This window comes from Canis aureus, chromosome 4 (assembly GCF_053574225.1).
Source record: "Canis aureus isolate CA01 chromosome 4, VMU_Caureus_v.1.0, whole genome shotgun sequence".
NCBI lineage: Eukaryota > Metazoa > Chordata > Mammalia > Carnivora > Canidae > Canis > Canis aureus.
The window spans coordinates 48,133,298-48,158,850 of NC_135614.1; the positions used below are offsets into that span (position 1 = coordinate 48,133,298).

The 25,553-nt window shown below is 34.7% G+C and overlaps 1 protein-coding gene and 1 long non-coding RNA gene across 7 annotated transcripts in view; one reads left to right on the forward strand and one right to left on the reverse strand.

Annotated features, from left to right (window-relative positions):
• LOC144312683 (uncharacterized) overlaps nt 1–25,553 on the reverse strand; it is a 2,041,845-nt gene that overhangs the window by 1,312,016 nt on the left and 704,276 nt on the right. The gene's annotated exons all lie outside the window — the stretch shown is intronic.
• LOC144312684 (uncharacterized) lies at nt 10,438–25,319 on the forward strand. 2 transcript variants are annotated; one of them, XR_013378231.1, is made up of 5 exons: nt 10,445–10,559; nt 14,637–14,697; nt 21,530–21,594; nt 24,232–24,362; nt 25,160–25,319. It is a non-coding gene; the product is annotated as an uncharacterized LOC144312684 (long non-coding RNA). The 2 variants fall into 2 exon arrangements; XR_013378229.1 differs by lacking the exon at nt 14,637–14,697 and having other exon boundaries at nt 10,438–10,559.

A 25,553-nucleotide genomic window follows, 5' to 3' on the forward strand; every position in this document is an offset into this window, starting at 1 on the left:
CAGTTTACTTTATGGCTGCAGTAATTTTAAATGCATTTTCCTCTCCTGTGAGATGCACTCTTTCAACTTTCCTGGAGGCGAGCTTGAGGGTCTGATTGATGGTCAGATGTGAGCGTATATGTGTACGCTCATATCTGACCATAAAACATGGAGTAATTTAGCATTTACTCTTGGAAGGTGCATTATCTCTGGTTTTTTGTTCCTGATTCTTGGTATCAAAACTTTCATGCTACATAGAACTGCTTAATCACTTTCTTAACATACACTCTCTCTCTGTCTCCATGTCTGTGTTGTGTCTCTCTCTCTCTCTCTCTCATACACACACACAAAGAAACAATTCAAACAACCTTCAGCATTAGTGTTATTTTTTCCTTAAAAATATTTTAATTACTATTGGTTCTAAGGAATAAATTACTTTTTTAAATATTTGGATAGGAATATTCCAAATCAAAGAATAATTGCAAAAAAAAAACTACCTAGTCCTTTAAATTAAAAAAAAAAAAAAAATCCAAAGCACTATACAGTTTTCTTACCTCTTATAACTCTAAAAGTCTATTTCATGAACATATAAATATTTTCAATTTAATTAATATGAGTCCAATAAAAGCCATCTTCAAATTATAAAAAACTTGCAGAATAAAACTAGAATTTGCCACTTGAGTAAATTTTTATTTCTGATTATAAAATTATTTTCAACTACAATATTTGACCTAACCATAAAATAGCTTCACATACAATATTTTTAAAGAGTATATTTTCTCAAAACATGAAAGTATCAGATAAAGTGTTAATAGTGCAGAATTTCTGGTACATATCAACTTAGTAAAATGCAGATCATTTTTCTAATACTGAGAATCTCCTCTAAGAACAAGGATAACTTATGAGTCAAAAAGACCAGAAAAGTCAAATTTGCCAAATACATTTTAGGTAAAAATTCATTGTTAAAAACTGATTTTTACTGTTTTCCCCTCCTACCCATGGCCTAAATAAAAAAACAATCCTTCTTGTTTATATGAGTTGATGCCTCATCAGCATTTACCACCCTTCCTTCTAATTACAGCACAGTTTTCTTGGATAAGTCTCTCTTAACGCCTATCTCTCTATAGCCCATTGTGTCTCAGCAGGAACTTATACAACTTCCAGTGCAGTTTTTCAACCTTGGTACTATCTATATTTTTGACTGGATAATTCCTTGTTTTGAGGTGCAGGGTTGTTTTCTTTTTTCCTTTTTAAAAATTTTATTTATTTATTCATGAGAGACACAGACCGAGAGAGGCAGAGACACAGGTAGAGAGAGAAGCAAGCTCCATGCAAGGGACTCCCAATGCCAGACTTGATCCGGGGACTGCAGGATCACACCCTGGGCCAAAGGCGAAGCTCAACTGCTGAGCCACCCAGGGGTCCAATTGTAGGACATTCAGCCTTTTTCAATTGGATGTCAGTGACAACCCTGCTCCAGGTTCTAGCAGCCAAAAATGTCTTTAAAAAGATGACTAAAATCACACTCCCCACTGCTCCACACTTTGAGAACTAACAGAGTATCATGGTTTGGTGAGTGGGCTTATTGAAGACCAGTCAGAACCAAGACCAAAACTTCTAGAAACATAGAGTTGTTTATACTACCAGTTTCAACCTTTGAGCTGATTGCTGATAGACTTGGAGGAAACCAGCCTTAGAATATAACCATAATGGTAAGAAAAATAAAACAAAGCAAAACAGAATACTGAGTAGTAGGGAAGGGTAGATGTCTGATGACATTTGTAGATATGGATACAACTAAAACCAAATCCAGAACTATCCCTGTTTTCTAGATGAACCAAAAACTCCTTTCCCCCACTTAGGTCATGTTTGAAGTGGTTTCTGTCACTGACCTGACTAATAGATTTACTGGAAAAATCAATGATCTCATTCAGAAAGTTTTCTACATTGCTGACAATAAGTGCAATACTCATTGAGTGCTTCAAATATGTAGTAGTATGTCCATTTTACATATAGAAAAATCATGTACATTATTTTTTATGTTTATACCTGATGATTGAAGTCAAATGAGAAGGAGTCTGATTTTTTTTCCCTTTTCAGTCACTACAAAGTATAGTTATTTCCAATAAATATGCTACTTTAGGTATACTAGTTATACAAGTGTGTAATAGATAGATAATCTGAAGCCTAACATGCTCATGTATGACTTTTTTTCCATGTAGGGACTGGTAAACTTCAGTCAGCATCTCAGAGCTTTAAATTGGCTTTTTGAAAAGATGCAAATAAGATTTTCTGCACAATTATTGAATCAAAATCACAGTTAACCATTATTGCAATCCTGTCATTAAATAGGTTTACACATTTAAAATGAGAATTGGGAAAAAAAGCATGGAAGACAATTCACATGGGATGCCTGCAATTTCTCCTCATTTGTTAATAATTAAATGAAACAGTACAAATCCTGCTAAAGTCCCTTGAACAATAATGAAAACAAAAATGATTTCAAAGATTTTGCTCAATTTGATATTTTTTCATCTTACTTAAAGAAATAAAACTCCAATACTTATGAGGTCTAACTATAAAATATAGCTGCAAGAGTATGAATTTACTCTTTTTAATAATTGTTTTTTTCCCCAATAACTACAATAGTTACCATAACTTTAAAAGAATTAATTGAATCATATTTTTCATATGAATTAAACCAAATATGACCTCATTCTTCAACACTAAGTGCACTGAAATACAAACAAAATTGTAAAGAAAAAGAACAAAGGGAAATAGGTGTCCAGAAGTCAGTCCTAAGAATATTCTCAAATAATTGCTTTATTACTGTTGATTGTTCAATCATGTTAATAATATCTCGTGGCATAGTTGATCCCTGCTTTGTCAACCTGTTTATATTCTAGAAAATCATTTAGAAAGAAGATGCAAAATTATCCTTCAATGTGGACTTAAATACAAAAATCTATATGTACACTCTGCTATTAGTTGGAGGACTAACACATTATGCAGTGGTTATCTTTTTTAATACTGAGAATCCAAATGATATTTTCTTCTTAAAAAAATAAAGAAGAAAAGTAAATTCCCATTAATCTTTTTCCTATCAGAACTGCTTGTTACCATGCTTTAACCTAACTCATATAATATAGCCATCAATTCCAGAAAGGAGAAGCACAATAATGTAGTTTTCCTCCAAGTTCTTAAAGAATTATTGCCTTTAAAATAAAATACTTGCTATTGAGTCTGACGGTTGTTTTAATCATTGGAGCTTTTACATATTATACGAATATGTAAGACTTTTTCACTTTTTTCTCACTGCATATTGCTAAACAAACAAACAAATAAACCAAAACAAGGGAATTCTATCCTTACAATTTCATGAGGGAGAGAATATCAAGAGAGTTTTAAAAGTTCATTTGAAGTCTGGAAAGACTATTGTACCCATTTTTAAAACCTGATCAAAATTCAGTCTGTTGTTTGTTACTGAATTATGTATCTCTGAAGCATAAATGTGTTGATTTAGAAAGTTACAAATTAGTGCATTTCCATATGACTTGGGAAAATATAATTTTAACCAATTTTGGGGGGGTGAAAAATATTATTTGCATTATTTTATAACACAAGGGAGCTGTCAGCCCACATGGTCATCCAATTTCTGTAAGAAAGAGAAAGAAGAGCTTCCTTGCATCTCAAATGGTTAGCAATAAAGCTTATACTTTTCACATTAATGCTACTGATAACCTATAAAAATGCTGCTTTATGCACTTTCTTTTGCAAAAGAAAATGTGAAAATTCTAACAGAAGAGTTTGGTAACTCCTTGAGCAGATATTCCATTTTTCACTCCATTATCTTTAATTCAAAAGTGTGAAGCAGTATTTGAAATTGTCCTGAAACTTACTATCTTTAATCCTTTTCAGATATGCTGATTTTGTTGTATTCCAGGGGAATTTCGTTTACACCAGTTTCTCCTTCTGTCATCTCCAATGTTACTGGGATGTCATTCTCTTTTCTGTTAGTCAGTAGAGGCAGATATTACTGTCTCTAAAAATGCCAATTTGAAGACTAAAACATAAGACCTACAAAAATACTGGCAAATCCATTAAATCTGACTGTATTAGCAAAGATAGGTGGGCATATATTAAGAAGAGAAAGATAAGGAGAAATAGAAATGTAGTTAGGGGATAAAAGTAGATGGGCAACTAAAATGGAGAGAAGAGTATGCAGGAAAGTAAAGAAACAGATGAAAAATGAAAATGGAATGACAGAATAATTTTGGAAGCAACATGAATACTATGAAATCAGTTAGTGAGTGGCCCTTAGAAGGCATTGTATTTTTTTCAATATATATTACTTGATATGCCTTTTTTTGAAGGTCCTAATGTCTAAAATGGAAACATCAACTTCAAGCTATAGCTTTAAAAGCTGGTGCTATCAATATGATGACAAAAGATGAAATAATATTTGCATATGGCAGCTGTTTTCAAGTGGGGGTAACTGTCGTCTCCCAGGGACATTTTTGGTTTTCCCAACTAAAGGGGTTGGTATTACTGGCATCCAGGAGGTAGAGGCTACTAACATGCTAACTAACATGCATAGGACAATTTCTACAACAAATAAATTATCTGATCCAATGTGTCAATAGTGCAATGATGGAGAAACTGATGTATACTATTAATGGTTCCCTTAAGAATGATAAAGGGAACCAGGTTTTTAATTGATGTTTGATTTGAAAGTACTTTACCATGCCCTAATGCTCATTTAAATCTCAAGATACAATTTACAAATTACATTAGTGGCCCTGCACTGATGTACACTACATCTTACCTGAATTACTATTAGGGGCATTTCTACTCGATAAACATCCACTAATCAGTGGTTAGTAGAGGTGTAGTCAAGAGTTCTCTGTACCTTTAATGCTAAATTCAAGTTAGTTTAATCAACTGCATCACAGAATAAATAGGTATAGGTGACAAAGTATCTATCTTTTAAAGTAGTAAGACTACAAACAGAAGAACAAATGGCATTTCAAAAGGTCCCTGATCTAGATATACCAAGACGATCAATAAAATACTTAACTTCATTTTTAGGACTAGATAACATGACATGAGATAGTAAGAGGATGATCATTTTTGGTTGGGTGGCAGATCAAACTCATGCCAGAAATGGTGCTCTTTAAATTTTATATGCCTACAAATCATTTTGGATATTTTTTTAAAATTAGACTTTGAATCAGCCAGTCTAAAGTTAGGGACAGATTTTTTTTTAAGATTTTATTTATTTATTCATGATAGACAGAGAGAGAGAGAGAGAGAGGCAGAGAGAGAAGCAGGCTCCATGCCGGGAGCCCCACACAGGACTCGATCCTGGGACTCCAGGATCGCGCCCTGGACCAAAGGCAGGCGCCAAACCACTGAGCCACCCAGGGATCCCCAGAGAGAGATATTTTACATTTCTAATGAGTTTCCAGATGATGCTGATTCATACTTTGAGTGGTCAGGCATAGGAATTGTTCTTTTTTTTATTATAATAGAATATACTAATACCATTTTAAAGACAAATGACATATATAAATATTTTTTAAATGACACAACAATTTCATGGGGAAATTCAGGATTCTTTCAAATACTTCTTCTCATAGATTCATTTTAATTTAAAAATTGCTTATACCTGGACAAGTGCTAAGTATTTTTAAAAAACAATATTAATAAAGCCAAATACCCTCTTTGATAATTTAATATTCCCACAGCCCAGTCCTTCATACTTCAGCTCTACCAATACCTCTCCTTCTTCCACCCCACCCAGAAATAAACAATGATTTTATTAGTTTGGTTTATAGTCTTCCATATCTTTTTCTATGCATCTGTAAAAATACATATGTGACTATCACTGTTTTATTTGGTAATTTAAAACTTTTTAGTTAAATATAATAATTCTATCTATACCATTATACAATTCACTTTTTTGCTCAAAATTACATATTCTAATATAATTATATATTATTTTATTCTATAATTAGGATTTTTCTGTATATATGAAGGTTTTATTTAGTCATTTGACAGAGAGGGGGGAAGCACAAATATGCAGAGTGGCAGGCAGTGGGAAAGGGAGAAGCAGGCTCTCTACTATCAGAGAGCTCGACGTCGGGCTCAATCCCAGGACCCTAGGATCATGACCCGAGCCAAACTCAGACACTTAATTGACTGAGCATCTAGTGTCCCAGATTTTCTGTACATATACATATATATGCACAAATATATAAATTTAGTTATATCTATTACATCTTCAAATATAATAGTGTATATTAAATTGTTATATCTTTTTGAATTGTTAAATTGTATTTCATAGAATAGATATTCCGGGATCCCTGGGTGGCGCAGTGGTTTGGCGCCTGCCTTTGGCCCAGGGCGCGATCCTGGAGACCCAGGATCGAATCCCACATCGGGCTTCCGGTGCATGGAGCCTGCTTCTCCCTCTGCCTATGTCTCTGCCTCTCTCTCTTTCTCTCTCTGTGACTATCATAAATAAATAAAAATTAAAAAAAAAAAGAATAGATATGCCATATCTCTTCTCATAAAATTTCTTTAATAACACATTTTTTAGCATCTTGATGTTAAAGAAGAAAAAGAAGTAGATAACAACTGTACTTCTTAAGCTAGACATGATTGTAAATTTTGTAGAATCTAGATATTTGATTTTCTCAAGTCAAAATACTATACAATTGTTAAAAATCTTGCAAACTAGTAATCCAAAATTAATGTATATTTTCACATGGGAACTAGATTAGAAAACAAATCTAGAGGAGGAAAGGATATGTATAAGTTTTACTTATACATATAGGAATACAGGAATGCTATTTTCTATGGTTTTGAAATTTTTTTGAAAATGAAATCTCAGCTATTAAAATCTGTTTTTGTTCTTTACTTACTTAGGAGTTTCTATACAATTGCAGCTTAGACGGAATTGTGGTCCATAATGACAGGGCTTTTTTTTTTTTTTTTTTTTTATTCTTTGTTTGCCAGTTATAATTTAGCCTTTTTAGAAATGATTTGCTCCCAGAAAATAATTTAAAGCTACAGTCAAGATTTCTTCTAGACAACATCATCCTTAAAAGTCTCAAAGAACACAATCAAATTACTATCTTCAAAAATCTTAAATTTGTTACCAAATTTGCAATTTTCAGACTTGTAATTCTTAGTTTGTTCTTCCTGATTTTGTTGCCTTTTAAGCTAATCCATGACATTTTTGACAAATTTTAAGCTGTCACTTGGAATTTTGCAGAAGAACTTTTAAATACCACAAGATATATGCAGGTTTTTTATGAATAGCACTGATGCCACATTATATTGTGCTGAGGGTCCACATACAGTGGCTGTTTTGAGTCAAGCCTGTAGCTCACTTGGGTATCATCTCCATGGTAACTTGTTTACAAGGGCTGAAATACAAGCTGAAAATTCAAGGTTAGTTTTTCCTTTGTTGCTGTTTTGATGTTTTGGCAATTGAAATAATGTGGGTATAAGACTTGATTTAAACAGCTTCATGGCAGGCTGAGTCAAAACAAAACTCTATACAAAATGTGCTTTCTTCATCTCCATTAAAAAAGAGAGAATTCAAAATAATATTTAATCAGAACCATCAGTTACATCTCCCTTTCATATTCCAAAACAGCAGTCCTCCTGCTGCACTTTGGAATCATAACTTGGGAAATAGGTTTAAGGCTTGTTATCTCTTGAATCAATAAATTTTTTTTTGTGCATAATGTTCTGCCTCAGATAAAGAATTTAGTTTATTTTAAACCATTATTATATTGGGAGGATAAGCAGTTTTAGTACTGATGCTGAAGTACTCTATCTTCCATGTGGATGGAACTTTTGTATTCTAAAAATTGACTACATTTGCCATGTTATAAAAAAAATTCTACTCAATTCCCAGAAATAATCATAAAATGATTCCGATTATAACAATTGAATTAGTGGAATGTTTGTATTGATTATGGAAAATTTAAATTTAGATTATATTCAAAGAATTACTAATTTTTGAATAGCAAGTTATAACCCAGAGTGATCTTATATCTATAGCATTTGGTCCTTCAAATAAATTTCTACCAAGCAGCGGAGAGTAGAAAAATAATGTAATTTATCTTACCTGCTCTTCATAATGTCTTTATAAATCTTAATAAACATTTAAAGAATACAATGTAACCTCCTAAAACCAGACTGAGATGCCCACTACTATACTTTCTCTAAAATTTCCTTTAAGTATAACTGATATCAAAATACAATATTGTACCTATTAGCATAAAGGTAGTAATCTAAGAAAACCAAAGGCAGACTTAAGACAGTTTAATTCAGAATTTTGGCATTTCTCTAGTAAGAATGATGGAATGAGGTTCATGCTTTATCATTTTTAGGAATCAGCTCATAAAGAAATCTCTTCCTCTTAGACTCTTGACCAAATCCTCTACCCTGGCTCTTTCAGTAATATTGATATAAAATCAATAATGTCTACTACAATCATTTATTTACCTATTGATCTCACCAATCATCAATTATCACAGTGTCTGATGTAAGAAGACAGATAAGCATATTTGCTGACTAAATGTCTGGTTTTGTCATAGTTGGTCCTATTCCTAGGGCTTTGTTAATAATGCTGACTTGCTACTACAATCTCTCTCATGATTTTGTTTTGTTTTCCCAATGTGGAAGTATAGAACATTTTACTTTTTATGCCCACATGGGAGAAAAGAAAGTCAAGTACTTGCCAAACACACTCGAGAGCATAAGACTCAGACTTTCCCTTAATTTCTCATCTAAATCCTTCCCCCACATGAGGACACTTCTTGTTTTCACTCAAACTGCACTCAAGCTTCATGATGATTCTTCCCTCTAGGTAGAGCTAAACAAATGGGTTTCACTATAATAGAAATTTCTGAGCATATCAGTTGGATATAGTTTTTGTTCCTTAAAATATCTTTAGTACAGGGTATAGGAATGTTAGTGAATGCTGAAACTAGACTACATAGATGACTTTAATCATACTGGGAATATTAGTGCCACCTCATTAAATTCTACCTGGGTTCTTGGCTTGTCTTTATCTATTTTTTAGTTTTTTTCTTGATGATACTGAGAATTTTTTTCCTCTTGTATTCTGTATTCCTTTTGCACAGCTTCTTAATCTCACATCACAGTTTTCCCATGCAATACCCATTCTGTTTTTTATTCTTATACTGCAACTATTACACATACAAAGTTTACTGTTAGAAAAAAAAATGGTAAATCAAATGCCTGATTATGAAATAGCTTTTACTAATATTTATTTGTTTATTTATTTATTTGAGGGGGGTGGGAGGAGGGGCAGATAGAGAGGAACAGAGAAAAATCTCAGACCCCTGCTGTCCACTAAGCCTGGACCCCCATGCCTCACACTGAGCTCAATGCAAGGCTTGATCTCATAACCCAAGTTGAAATCAAGAGTCGGACACTCAACTGACTGAGCCACCTACATGCCTCTCTAAACTACCTTTTGGGGTGTCTGGGTGGCTCAGTTGGCTAAGTATCCAACTCCTGGTTTCAGTTTAGGACATGATCTCATGGGTTCTCAGATTGATTCAGCACAGCTTAGGGCTCAGTGCTCAGTTGGGATTCTGCTTGAAAGAATCTCTCCCTCTGCCCCTCCTCCTGCTCTCCCTCTCGCTCTCTCATAAATAAATAAATAAATAAATAAATAAATAAATAAATAAATAAATCATTAAATAAATGAGTAAATAAATTACCTTCAATGCAAGACTAATATATACTGATCTCAAGTTGAATGAAACAGTATGGTTCAATCACTTTATTTCTTAATGGCTCAAAGCAGAGACCAATAAAATCCTAAAGAATAGCACACAGGTGATTTTCACCCAGAGATTATGGGTTTAATTCTGAAATAAACAGTGAAGAAGGATTTTTTTCCTTAATGAACTTGTATTAAAATAGATGTAAACAATGCCGATGGTATTATATGGAGTGAGTTGGAAAGAATCATTATATGTTAAGTCAAGAACACAATTAAGAAGCAACATGATATTTCCATTTTTTAAACTCCCCATTTACTTTAATTAAACTCACACTGAGAAATCTTACTTTTTTTTTTTCCTTTTCAAAGATATAATAAAAATGGTGAATTAAAAAGTAGGATCCACCTTCACCCTTCTATTTGTTTCTTGAGAGGAATGATGGCACTAGAATAGAAAATCTGAAAATATGTAGTTTAAAATTACATTTGGGGGCGGGGTAAGATGGCAGAAGAGTGGGGTCCCCAAGTCACCTGTCCCCACAAGCATACCTAGATAACTTTCAAATCATCCTGAAAACCTACGAATTAGTGCTGAGATTTAAGGAGAGAACAGCTGGAATGCTACAGAGAGAAGAGTTCATGAATTCTAACAAGGTAGGAAGATTCGAAAATAAATAAATAAAAAAGAATCCAGTGGGGTGGGGGCCCTGAGCAGCCGGGCTAAAGCCGGTCCGCAAGAGCCTCCAGGACAGGAAAGCCCAGGCCCGGAGAAGCAGGAACTTTAAAAATCTTCCCGGAGGGAAAGGTGCTGGCAGGAAACTCGGGCAGGATTCCGGGAGGGGCAGTGGAGCCCCCAAGTTCCCGGGGTCACTAACAGAGGAGGGGCGCCCGGGGGAGATGCGCCCCAGCCTGCGGGCCGAGCGCCGTGGAGGGCTGGAGCGGGGCGGCGGGGCCTCGGGAGCAGCTCAGGCCGTGGTCCGCGGAGGGGGTGCGCCCTGGGCCTTCGGGAGCCGCGGCCCAGAGCGCGATTCCAGCCTCAAAGGCCCTGGATCCCAGGGAGCCGGGGGGCACAGCCCAGGATCCTGCCCTCCCCCCAGGGACAGGCGGAGGCGGGGGGCACAGGACAGCGAGGACGCCCCTGCCGCCGGGCGCCCCCGAGCTGTGCAGGTCAGCGCCCCCCGCCCGGAGCATCCAGGCCAGTGTGGACAGGGAGCTCCGGTAGTTCCTGCGGGAGCTGACTCCAGGCGTGGGGAGCTGGCCGCCGCCAGTGGGGTTGTTCCTCCTGGTGTCATCCTGTGCCTGAGAGGATGGGGGTGCCAGGGAACAGGGGCCTCACAGGATAAATAGCTCCGACTGAGCCATGCACCTGGCAGGGGGCAGGGCAGCTCCCCCAGGTGCACACACCTGAGAATCAGCACAGCAGGGGAAGGACAGGGGAAGAGCAAGTTCTGGACTAAGCAGTGCTGGAAGCTCCAGGGGAAGTCGAAGTATTTACAGTATATAGAACTAGAGGATACCCCTCCTTGTTTTTTGTTTTTGTTTGCTTTTTCCCTCTTTTTTCTCTTTTTTTCCTTCTTTTTTCCAGTACAACTTGTTTTTAGTCACTCTGCACTGAGCAAAATGACTAGAAAGAACTCACCAACAAAGAAAGAATCAGAAACAGTACTCTCTCCCACAGAGTTATAGAATTTGGATTACAATTCGATGTTAGAAAGCCAATTCAGAAGCACAATTATAAAGCCACTGGTGGCTCTGGAAAAAAACATAAAGGATTCAACAGACCTCATGACTGCAGAATTTAGATCTAATCAGGCCAAAATTAAAAATTAAATGAGATGCAATCCAAAGTGGAGGTTCCAACGATGAGGGTTAATGAGGTAGAAGAACGAGTGACTGACATAGAAGACAAGTTGATGGCAAGGAAGGAAGCTGAGGAAAAAAGAAAAAAAAAATTAAAAGATCATGAGGAAAGGTTAAGGGAAATAAATGACAACCTCAGAAGGAAAAATCTATGTTTAATTGGGGTTCCAGAGGGCATCGAAAGGACAGAGGACCAGAAAGTGTATTTGAACAAATCATAGCTGAGAACTTCCCTAACTTGGGGAGGGAAACAGGCATTCAGATCCAGGACATAGAGAGATTCCCCCCCTAAAATCAATAAAAACTGTTCACCTCCGACATTTAATAGTGAAACTTGCGAATTCCAAAGATAAAGAAAAAATGCTTAAATCAGCAAGAGACAAGAGATCCCTAACTTATATGGGAAGAAATATTAGATTAACAGCAGAACTCTCCACAGAGACCTGGCAGGCCAGAAAGGGCTGGCAGGATATATTCAGGGTCCTAAATGAGAAGAACCTGCAGCCAAAAATACTTTATCCAGCAAGGCTCTCATTCAGAATAGAAGGAGAGATAAAGAGCTTCCAAGATAGGCAGAAACTGAAAGAATATGTGACCACCAAACCAGCTCTGCAAGAAATATTAAGGGGGACCCTGTAAAAGAAAGAGGAAGCCCAAAGAAATAAGCCACAAAAACAAGGACTGAATAAGTATTATGATGACACTAAATTCATATCTTTCAATAGTCACTCTGAACGTGAATGGGCTTAATGATTCCATCAAAAGGCACAGGGCTTCAGACTGGATAAAAAAGCAAGATCCATCTATGCTGTCTACAAGAGACTCATTTTAGGCTTAAGGACACCTACCGCCTGAAAATAAAAGTTCAGAGAACCATTTACCATTCAAATGGTCCTCAAGAGAAAGCAGGGGTAGCAATCCTCATATCAGATAAATTAAAGTTTATCCCAAAGACTGTATAGTAAGAGATGAAGAGGAGCACTATATCATAAAGGATCTATCCAACAAGAGGACCTAACATTCATGAATAGTTATGCCCCTAATGTGGGAGATGCCAAGTATATCAAGCAATTAATAACCAAAGTAAAGACATCCTTAGATAATAATGCACTAATACTGGGAGACTGCAACACGGCACTTTCTGTAAATGACCGATATTCTAAGCACAACATCTCCAAAGAAACAAGAGCTTTAAATGATACACTGGACCAGATGGATTTCACAGATATCTACAGAACTTTACATCCAAATGCAACTGAATACACATTCTTCTCAAGTGCTCATGGAACTTTCTCCAGAATAGACCACATACTGGGTCACAAATCAGGTCTTAACTGATCCCAAAGTATTGGGGTTTTCCCCTGCATATTTTCAGACCATAATGCTTTGAAACTAGATCTCAATTACAAGAAGAAATTTGGAAGAAATTCAAACACATGGAGGTTAAAATTACATTTAGGATAGTCCCAAATTTATTATGAATAATTGTGTTAATTGTTCTACAAAAATAAGTAAAAGATATTGAAAGGAAAAATGCAAATAAGAGATAAAGAGCCTTAGATTGATTCCCCAGTCAAAATGTCTGGCAGCTAACTCTGCCCAACACAATGAACAAGCCATGCATCATTGGAGAAGAGCAGATAAATGTCAGTCAAGTATGTTCTTAAGGCAGAGAGAATGTAATACCATTAACACACTTTCACAATATTACCCTGCCTATGAAGACCCACTTTTCCATTCAAACTTCTCCATCAAATGGTATTGCATAAATAGGAGCATCACTGTTTTATAATTCTTCATTCAAACTTTCCTACTTACCCACAAAAGATTCTTGGAAACAACAGAATAAAGGTAACAACCCTCTCTTATTTGTTAGATCCAATAATTAAGTGCATTATTTTAATAGGAAATGAACATCCAAATGCAACTGAATAGCCTCAAAATATAATATTAAATTGTTTAGACCTCTTATGATAGTCAAGTGATTGAAAGAACTTTAAGACATGAACTCTCTAAATAGAAGAATTGATAGCTATTCAACAAATCGAATCTATACTAATGACACCATAAGCTTTAAGACAGCTAACTAGCTACTGATAATTAAAAATTCCCTTTAGTTGGCTCTCTAAACTGGGTAGTAAAATTAATATAACAGACGATAAAGAATTAATGCAAAATAATATACATAGTCAAGGACTAAACTTTATGATAGTACTAAAAATGCTATAGGCTTTCAAAGAAGAAAATTATTAATAAAGGGTCAGTCATTAAAACTTCCATGGGAAACAGAAATTTATATTTTAACTTGAATCTTTAACTTTTGCATTGATAAAATTTTATTTTTGCAAGGATAAAAATGAGTTATGTCCGTAGGAGTGATAGAGAAAGGAAAATAATCTGATAAAGTAGAAATGTCTGTTAGACAAGGCTGAAATGGTAGTATGGGATCCAATTACTCTACCATTGGAAGCTAGGTAGAGAATTTTAGACTTATGTTTGTAACAGAGAATAATTAATGGGTTGGAAATATTAAGTGAATGGGTGTTTTTAGAAAGAAAAGAGCATTTAAAGAATATGTGCATTATATCTAGAAATAAGGCTTGAGTTAGGAATCCTGTTTTGTTAAGTTTGGTAGCAATAAGAATAAAAAATTCAGCGATATACAGAATTTGATATCCTAGTAAATATATATAATGAATAAAAAGAATTGACCAAGATTTCAAACTGCAAATTTGGGTGATAAAGAGAATATAATCTCAATGGGAACAAAACAGCATGTTTAATATAATGTAAAAGTAGTTTTGAATATCTTCTTGTTAAAAAAAAAAAGAATATTTTCTTGTTATATCAGTAGTAGGACAATATGTTTTATGGTCATTCCCTAGCTTTATATCAAACTCTTGCTTTTAGAGATATGTTTCAAGAGTCAGAAAAGTTCTATCAACTTTACTTAAGTTTCTGTGTGCTGGAACCACCAATATTCCTAAATTTCCCTTAAAGTTTATCTATTATATTTGCACAGCAAAGAAAACTGTCAACAAAATTATAAAGCAACCTTCTGAATGTGGAAGATATTGCAAACGGTAAGTCCAATAAGTGATTAATATCCAAAACATATAAAGAATTCATACAACTCAACACCAAAATCTAATAATGCAATTAAAAATGGGTAGAAGATCTGAATATTTTTCCAAAAAGACAACATCAGGGAAAAGTAAAAAAAACACAGTGAGATATCACCTCACACTATTCAGATTGCTAGTATCATAAAGACAAGAAATAAGTATGGGCAAGGATGTGGAGAAACAAAAATAAAAACAAAAACAAAATGTTTGTGCACTGTTGGCGACAATGTAAATTGATGTAACCACTATGGAAAATGGTATGCAGCAACTTCATAACATTAAACATTAAAATAGCATGCCATCCAGTAATTGCACTGCTGGGTATTTACTTAAAGGAAAACAAAAACACTAATTCTAAAAGATATATGCACCCTATGTTTATTGCAGTACTATTTACAATAGCCAAGATATGGAATGTCCATAGATAGATAAATGGATAAAGAAATGTGAGATGTGGTATGTGTATGCATACATACATACACATATATGGAATATTACTTATTCATAAAAACGTAATGAAATCTTGCCATTCATGACAGCATGGATGGACCTAGAGGGTATTATGCTAAGTGAAATAGGTCAGACAAAGACAAATGCTATATGATTTCACTTATATGTGTAATTAAAAAAAAATCAAACGAACAAACAACAATAGAAACAGACTCATAAGGGGCTCCTGGGTAGCTCAGTGGTTGAGAGTCTGCTTTTGGCTCAGGTTGTGATCCTGGGGTCCTAGGATCGAGTCCTCTATTGGGCTCCCCCCAGGGATCCTGCTTCTCCCTCTGCCTATGTCTCTGCCTCTCTCTGTGTCTCTCATGAATAAATAAATAAAACATCAAAAAAAAAAAAAAAAAGAAACAGACTCATAAAAACAGAAAACAAACTGGTGGCTGCCAGAAAGGGGGAAGATAGGTGATGGGTGATATGAATTTCCAGGGGGAAAAGGAAGCTTAGATACATGTCATTCACAGTTTTTCTCTTTGTAAAAAATAATATAAAAAAATATAATATATATAATAAATATATAAATTATATATAATATACAAGTATATTTATATTTAAATATATAGAATATAATAATATATTAATATATATTAATATATAATATATAAAAACATAATACATATATATGAATGTATTAGTGTTGCTTAAGTATATACTTTTTTACACAGATATTTGTGAAATATTATTCTAGACTAAATTCTATGCTAGATACTGGAGACAATGTTTTCATGCTGTTTGAATAAGCAAAAGGTGGGAAGGTATTAGATCAAGCTAGTTGTCCTATTAGTAACATATTTCAAGAAGAATAAATTCAAGAAACAATAAATCACAAATTCTTTACTAGTAACAGGAACACATCTAGCTCTTGATCTCCCACAATACATTGTCTAATTAATTTTGGACTTTATTTTCAAAATAAAATTTAAACAAGATATACCTTTGAATTCTAGAAAGTCTTGCCCACACATCAAGTCATGGAATGATGGAGGCATTAAAATACTGGACTCTGGAGAGCAAGGTCTCAATTAAAAAAATCACAGTGGGGATGCCTGGGTGGCTCAAGCAGTTAAGCCTTTGCCTTTGGCTTAGGGTGTGATCCTGTAGTCCTGGGATCGAGTCCTACATCAGGCTTCCTTCATGGAGCTTATTCTCCCTCTGTCTATGCCTCTGCCTCTCTGTGTGTGTGTGTCTCTCATGAATAAATTAAAAAAAAAAAAATCAAAGGGTTCTGTATATCTTCCAGTGAATGCTTTACATGCAGTTAAAAAAAAAAAACAAACAAACTTAGAATATATTAGCTCAACCAAAATTTCATGAAGATGAAAAGGAAAACAAAAATAAAAATTCCTCAGCTTTACAATCCAGAGCAGATCCTGACAAAACATTGAATCTATGGGTCATAGAGAATATGGTGTGACGACCAAGTAATGCACCCATGGAGATAGAACAGAACTGCAGTCCAGCACAATTCCACAATGAGGAATTAAAACTAGGTGTTCATGGAGAACACAGAAGAATGTCAGCCACCTTTAACTAGACTTGAATACAAATAAAATTTAAGATTTTACATTTGAGATGCTGAAGAGTCCCAATGTGATAACTGTCTTCAATCAATTATAAGGACACTAGTACAAGAAAATATACATCCTGGCTTAAATTAGTGTAGAGCAAGAAGAGGACATAGAAATTGGCCCACTTAAAAGAAAAATGCAGATTCAATATTATAAAGGTATTTCTGTTTGTTTGTTTGTCTGTTTGTCTGTTTTTTAAGCAATTTTAAGTGAAGACTCTTCCAGGGCCCTGAAGGATCAGCTCTGGTGAACCCCAGCCAGTCTTATTTTTAGATAATTGTATGTTAGGACTAACTATATTGCTAATGACATACAGTCCTTTCATAGTGTGTATTTGAGCACACTTGTAACCCAGGTTAAAAGAAAATACTCTGATATCATTTTTTTTTAACTGTACATGGTCACTATTTTAAATTCTGATTCCTAGGTAACAAGCTAGGTTAATATGACCCCTTTCTCCTTTTGGAATAACAGAAGAAAGTGTTTCATTTTTGTTTGTTTGTTTGTTTTTTGTGGGTTTTTTTGGTTGTTATTGTTACCACAATGTATTCAAGGAAGATTTCTTGAGATCACCAATATGGATTTTTCCCCTGAAATTAATTAATAACAGTTATCAAAGATAGGTTCATGCCCTGAGTAAAAAGAAACAATTAACTAGTTTAGGATAATTAATTCCTACATCTTGTATACTTTTCAGAGACTACTTATATATGCCAATATTCCTCTGGCTGTCTGCCAAATAATGAGCTGCTTTTTTTTTTTTTTTCTTAAGGTTAGCCATATTATCATAGTACTCCAAGCACAGAGTTCTATATTAAACAGCACATGCCCCCCTAATTATTTTCAACTCAAACATTTTTGTTTAACCTGCCCATAAATTGAACTTCAAAAGTATTTAGTTGTTAATTTGCTTTATTATATATTATTTTAGATTGCCTTTTAAAATTCTTTTTAAATCATCAGTGTTTGGTAGGCACTTTAATTTTAAAAACTTGTTAATTAGTGCTATCACAGAAATTCTTGTGCATCATGCCACACTTATCAATATGTAATGGCTGACAAATTATGGGAACCTGAAAGCGATATTTTAGATAATCTACACATAGAATAGGAGAACAGTGAAATTATAGAAGAGGTTCAGGACTGAAGAAAGAGTATTAACAATAAAAAATCTAACATAAGAGGAAACACTCTCCTTAAAGATGCTGTCTGGTCTGAGGCACAAAATTTTGACAGTTTTCTCTTAACTCTTAGAATTTGATTATTTGCATGATTGGAGTTGATTTTACCAGAAAAATTAAAGAAAAAATTAAAGAAAACTGTATTGCATAACTAAATACTATAAAAATGTTTTGATAGAGGGAAATTTAGGTATAGACATGGGGGGGTAAGCATTTTCACATGTTCATATTTATTTAAATTCCAAGATAAAACTAACTCTGTGGTGAATTTTAGTAAATCACTAACCCAAAGAAAACTTAGTCCATTTATATGGTTACTTTTCTTTGATGGAAAAAATAATTGAGGTCAGCAAAAGAAGTTATAATACATAAAGGTAAGAGGTGAAAGAATCTTTCTGTGTGTATTATGTTTCAGAGAATTATACATAGGTAAGGATTTAAAGGGACCTGATAGTTACCAAATCCATTCTGCCACTTTGCTTTTACATACTTTAAATGGACCTACATTAAAATAGATCAAAGTTTTTCTGAATGGCTGTATAAGGACCTTGATAGATTCTTTATGGAAAAAGAGATAAAACTGAAAAAATATATTAAAAAAATTTAGTCTCTGAAAATTGAACAAAAAGTCTATTTCAAAATTGTAAGCATTTATTTAAGAAAATCCACAGGGGAAGTCTGCACTATTTACAACAAGACTGCCACATTCCCCACTCCTCAGCTTGATGTTCCAGAAAGCTCTATACTAGACTGGTAGGATGACCTGTGAGGACCTACCTGCAGCTACCATACTCTCTCCTCACTCCAAGGTATAGAACTTCCATTCCAGGTACCACCAGAGCACCCTGTGAGGACCAGTAAATCCTATCTCTTTGATAAGTGTAAATTGTTGTAGAGATTCTGTCCATGGTAGGCATGACAGGCTGTGAAAAGAGTCACCTAAGTGTCCTTGCTGGAGGGACTTGACTTTATTTGCAGCATACAATGGGAAAAATTGTTCCCAAGAGTGGTGCCAAAAACCACAGTGATCACAGTAGCCACTAGCCGTAGAAAGACAAACATCTCCACAGGAGGAACAAAAACAAACAGCTGACTGACCAGAAATTTAACAAGACGTGCTTGAGACAGAGATAGACAGAAGGATCCTGCTTAGATTATACTCCTTGCCTGGTGGTATGGAAGCCTGTGTGCCTATGTAAAACTATGCCCATGCAGGAGCAATTGGAAAAGCCCCTAGACCCTTTCTGAAATCATGCCAGACTTTAAACACTTTGAACTTTAGAAGTACACACAAGGTACATATAGATCTACAGACACAATGCATGGATGCCTTATTGACTCAGGGAACTTAAGCACACTTCTGACCAAATACTGTCTGAACACTAAGCTGTGGTGACTTAGGAAACCACGTATTTTTTGTTTTTGTTTCTTAGAAATAAACCTGAGCAATGATATCAGAGGCTGCCACACTATGGAGAAAACAGATCTCACAGAATTTGTAAACTTAAGTTGCTAAACAAAGAAGCATAAGGTAGCAAAGACAACCAACTCTGGGGGAATAAGGATCATAATTCAAAGTTGCAACAATGTATCATGTAAAGCGTCTCAAAAATCATGAAATATATATCTGAAAGTATGTATAACCCATCTAGTAGAAAAATATGGACAATAAAAATTGGCTTTGAAGGTGTCTAGATGTTGGACTTAGTAGGCAAACACTTCAAATCAGTTATAAATATGTTCAAGGCACTAAAAGACACTATCACAGAATGAAAAGACAGTATAATAACAATCCAGCAATAAATAATATCAACAAAGAGATAAAAATCATGAAAAAAGAAGCAAATAGAAATTATTGATTTGAAAATACATAATGAAAGACTTATAAGAAGGATTCAATAATACATTTGATCACAATGATCAGTGAACTTGAAGATAGATTAATAGAGGTATTCCAATCTAATATACAAAAGTAAAAAGAAATAAAATAAGCAGAGCCACAGAGATCTGTGGGACAAAAACCAAACTGATATATATATATATATATATATATATACACACTTTCCTTGCATTTTAGAACTATATATATATGATGATAGTTCTAAAATGCAAGGAAAGTAAGAGGCAGAAGAAATACTCAAGGAAATGACCAAAAACCTTCTGACTTAGATTAAAACAACAACAACAACAACACTTTACACATCTATGAAGCTTTACAAAACTCCAGAAAGATAATGAAGTTTCAAAGAAAAAAAAAGATAATGAAGTTTCACACCTAGACACATCACAAACGGTTGAAAGATAAAGACAAAGAGAAAATCCTGAAACATCAAGAGAACTCATTGTGCACAAGAGAACTCTATTAAGATTAACAACTGAATTCTCATAAAAAATAGAGTCCAGGAAGCAGTGGTCAGGATGGCATTTGAAATGAAAGAAAACAAAATAAAATAAAAAACAATTATCAACCAAGATTTCACCAAAAATGAAAGCAAAAATGAACTTTAAAAGTTCATATCTTTCAAAAATGAAAGCAAAATAATTATATAACCAGATAAACAAAGACTGAGAGAATTTGTTACTAGCAGGCCTGCTTTACAAGAAATACTAAAGGATTTTCTTCAAGCAGAATAAAAGTAATACCAGCCAATAATTCAAATCCACATGATGAAACAATGCCAATAAATATAATTATAATTATAAAACCAATTATAAATGTATATTTTGTTCTCCATTTTTCTCAGAAGTTTTTTAATTGCAAAAATTAGTATCTATAAAATTACATTATTAAAAAATAAACTATTAAACTTAATTGATAAGTTTAATTGATCTTTAGATGTAATTTATATGGCATTAACAGCACAAAGGAAGAAGGGAAAAAAGTTATATTTGAGCAAGGAATTACCAGATAGTAATTCAAATACACAAAAGAAAAATGTTTATTCCAATCGTTAGGGGTTTTAAAATTGGTTTCCTCATTCATTCACTCATTTGCTCTATCCATACTGACCAGGCTCCATCTTGCCTAATGCCTTTCACTTCCTGATACCACTGCCTGAGGAAACAGATCTTCAGATTTTCAGAATTTCTCATGGGTACCTAACTCACTTCATTCAAAAGTCACACCTTAAATCTCTCCTTCACCATTTTATCTAACATAATATTCCAAACCCTCTTTCCATCATTTTCTATCTCATTAGATACATATTTTAGAAATGCTCAGAACAAATCGGTCCTCATAATTACTATCAGGAATGACATAAAAATCTGATACAGGACTTATCTAATGGTAATTATTTGAATTTATTTTGATTCATTTTTTACTAAGAAAATATAAGTATCCATAATTTACCTATCATAATATTTACTTTTTATTTCTCCTGCACAAATTGGTATTTTATTTTTTTAATCACCGTAATGAGTTTGCTGTTCTCTTCCTGGTACATTTCTGGTATAATTTAGGAGTAGCAGGCATTTGAGATGATGATAACTCATCTTCTGACAAGTGCCAGCCAAATTACTTGTGTTTCTTAGGGATTTCTGAGAGCTCCATCATGGAACTGAGAAAGCCTACATGAAGCCTGGAGTTCCATTTAGAGGTATGCGATTTAGCTTTGTGCTACCAGATATAATTCTTCTGTAAAATCTTTTCAAAGCCAAAGACCCAGTGTTTCCTAACTCAGAATTAATTCCTCAAGAAGATAACACAGGAATGTATGTGGTCTGGGCTTTGAAAATGTCTTCTATAGTATGGTATGAGAAATTAAGAAACAAACAACATATAGCAATTGCAGTCTAACTTGAGCTGATAATTTAATGTTATTAAATAATTTGGTCAGCTGAAAGTGACTTAATAGTATTGCCTCTGCAGTAAGCCTTGGACAAAGAAAGGAAGAAGTTATATGTACACAACCTCAGTGTTTAAAGAACTTGAATAGAATAAAATACATTTAACCTTAAAACCATACTTAATGAAACTTAATTTTCTTTTGGATGTTCAAAAGACACTTGAGATTTCACAGGGCTTTGGGTTTATTATAGACATCAATTATCATTGCACTGATAAGTATGAAAGAGCTAATAGGGAATTATGGTTAATAAGAAGTCAGAAAGACTAATTCTTACAAGATCTTTAATTTTGTGTAATTTTTAAAAAAGATTTTATTTATTTATTCACGAGAGACACAGAAAGAGAGAGAGAGAGAGAGAGGCAGAGACAGAGGCAGAGGGAGAAGCAGGCTCCATGAAGGGAGCCCGATGTGGGACTCCATACCGGGTCTCCAGGACCACGCCCTGGGCTGAAGGTGGCGCTAAACCACTGAGCCACCCAGGCTGCCCAAATTTTGTGTAATTTTGAAAAGACTTCCAAAAGTTAATCAGTACAATGTATGAAGTTACAGAGGAGAGTAAGAGTGTAAAATAGTCGTTCCTAACTCGGTTTAAATGCAACTGAAAGACAAAGCAAGAGAAAGAAGAAAGAAAGAGAGAAAGAGAGAAAGAGAGAGAGAGAGAGAGAGAGAGAAAGAGAAAGAAAGAAAGAAGAAAGAAAGAAGAAAGAAAGAAAGAAAGAAAGAAAGAAAGAAAGAAAGAAAGAAAGAAAGAAAGAGTTTGCCTTTCTATTAGATGAGTGATTCCAAGCTGGGAGCATTTTTGGTGATATTTGGAGACATTTTTGTTGTCCCAACTTGAGAGTGCTAAAGGGGGCAGCCTCTCACAACAAAGAATTATGTGGCCCAAATGTTAATATTTCTGAGGTTGAGGAAGCCTGTACTAGGATATTCAAAATGTTTAAGAATAGAGTTAATTATATACATTATATTTTATCTGTAATTTTTCCAAATTTGTAATTAATTCATTACAGAAAAATTAAAGAATTATAGTAAATATGGAAAACTCTAGACCTTTGTTGGAAAGATACTTTAGTATGACACAGATATTCAAAAGTTAGATCCAAGTATAATTTTCTAAAGGTTAAATTTCTTTCGACTTCATCCAAATCAAGATGGGATTTTTGTTTTGAGAGTTTACAAATTCTGTTCATCCTTTGACATGTATAAACTATTAGAGAATACAGAACAAATGTTGATCAGGAATGTATCCCCTGTCAATTTTCCCTCTTCCTCTCTCTCAGCTTATTTACTCTGGCTTGGTAGAAATGAAGTAGACACAGACAGGTTGTATATGTAGAAGGGAAAAAGAGCTGGAAAGAAACTGAAAAGCTAATCCACTATGATGGCAGTCTGTAGCAAAGGTAGTGTGCCAGAACTCTAAGGAGCCATCCATTACAAATGGTGACAGTACTGGCTTCTATCGCAGTCTCTGACATAGTGAGTTTCAGTAGTTATGTTCTCAAATTTTTTTTTTTTTTTTTTTTTTTTATGATAGTCACAGAGAGAGAGAGAGAGAGGCAGAGACACAGGCAGAGGGAGAAGCAGGCTCCATGCACTGGGAGCCCGATGTGGGATTCGATCCCGGGTCTCCAGGATCGCGCCCTGGGCCAAAGGCAGGCGCCAAACCGCTGCGCCACCCAGGGATCCCTTATGTTCTCAAATTTTGAAAGCAATTGTGAACTTTAACTCAAAGTTTTTATTTTTTCAATTAAAATTGGTATTTTCAATTCCAAATTAGTGTTTTCTAAAATGTTCAGCAATTTTCTCAATAGCTTTCATTTTCTTTTCAGGTCTACTTTTTCAGGTTATAAAGTGAAGTATTAATAATAACTATCTTAAAATTGTTTTTAGGTTCAAAACAGATATCATATATATATATTTTCAAATTCCAGCATTTCCTTCCCCATTCTCACTTTCTCTCATTTGATGATTTTGGTATCTGTCTACTTTACATCTACAATTAGAAGCTATCAGATATTCTAAACTCAACATGTTTGAAATTGAACTTCTGATACTTCCTCTAAATTTATTCTACCCAAAGCCTTTCCAATCTCATTTGATTACAACAACTCTTTTGTTTCTCATGCTGAAATCTTCACATTTCCCTTGTTCACCTCCCAAAAATAGTCTGTTAGAGAATATTGTTTGCTTTACCATCAAAATACACCTAGTATTTGATATCTATAATTCTTAAGAGTTGAACTATATTCCCCCAAAAAGGTATATCAAAGTCTTAACCCCTAGTGTCTTAGATATGACCTTATTTGGAAATAGGGTCTTTGTAGAAATAAGTTAAAATTAGATTATTCATGTGGACTCTAAACAATATGACTGTTGATCTTATAGAAGGGGAAATTGGGAGACAGAAACACACACAGACAAAAGATAGTCATGTGAAGATGGAGGAGTATCAGGTGATACATCTACAAGCGGAGGAATACCAAGGACTGCAGGCAATCCATCAGAAACTGGAAAAGGCAAGGAAAAATCTTTCCCCTATAGGTTTCAGAGGGAGCGTGGTCCTACAAACACCTGTGAACTCCAGAATTGAGATAATACATTTCTGTTGTAAGAAGACACCTAGTTTATGGTACCTTATTATGGCAGCCCTAGAAAACGGATATAGCATCCACCATATCTCTCATTTGAATGATTGTTCTAATCTCCTAACTAGTCTCTCTGCTTCCATTCTTGTACTGCTACAGAATGATCTTTAAAAAAATAAGTCAGATTACATTTTTCTCCATTCAAAACTCCAAAGGAGGCATTATTGTTCTAAAAGCAAGAATATTATAGCCTCCCACTATCATTTTGACATTATCACATTGTAATGTCTCATCCCTCTTCCAGCCACACTGGCCTTGGTGCTGGATTTAGGATGACAAACTGTCCTGGTTTGGCGGGGCTGAGTACACAGGACATTCAATGCTAAATCAAGATAATCGCAGGCAAATGGGGAAAGTAGGTCACCCTATTGTAGTTCACTGAATAGGCTAGACATCTGCAATAAGGTCTTTGATCTAGAACTAATAACCCCTTCACCTATTTAAATAAGCCTTTGCTCAAATTTCACCTTCTTCATGAAGCCTACACTCTTCATCCTATTTAAATTATGCTCTTCCCTCCTTTGCTCCCAAACCTCCTACTCTACTGTTTTCTTTATTTTCTATCATACAAATCAGATTATAATAAATCATATATAACCTAATGTATCCTATATCATATAGTTTACTTATTTTTATGTATTATTAACTTATTTTTAACTTATTTTTAGGGCAGCCCAGTTGGCTCAGCAGTTTAGTGCCGCCTCCAGCCCAGGGTATGATCCTAGAGACCTGCGATCGAGTCCCACGTCGGGCTCCCTGTATGGAGCCTGCTTCTACCTCTGCCTGTGTCTCTGCCTCTTTCTCTCTCTCTCTCCCTGTCTCTCATGAATAAAAAAATAAAATCTTAAAAAAGATTATTAATTTATTTTTAAATATTTTATTTATTTGAAAGAGAGTAAAAGTGAGAGAGCAAGAGAGAGTATGAAATGGAGGAGAAGCAGATATAGAGGGAGAGGCAGACTCCCCAAAAAACAGGACCCTGGGCAGCCGGGGTGGCTCAGTGGTTTAGCACCATCTTCAGCCCAGGTATGATCCTGGAGACCCAGGATCAAGTCCCATGAT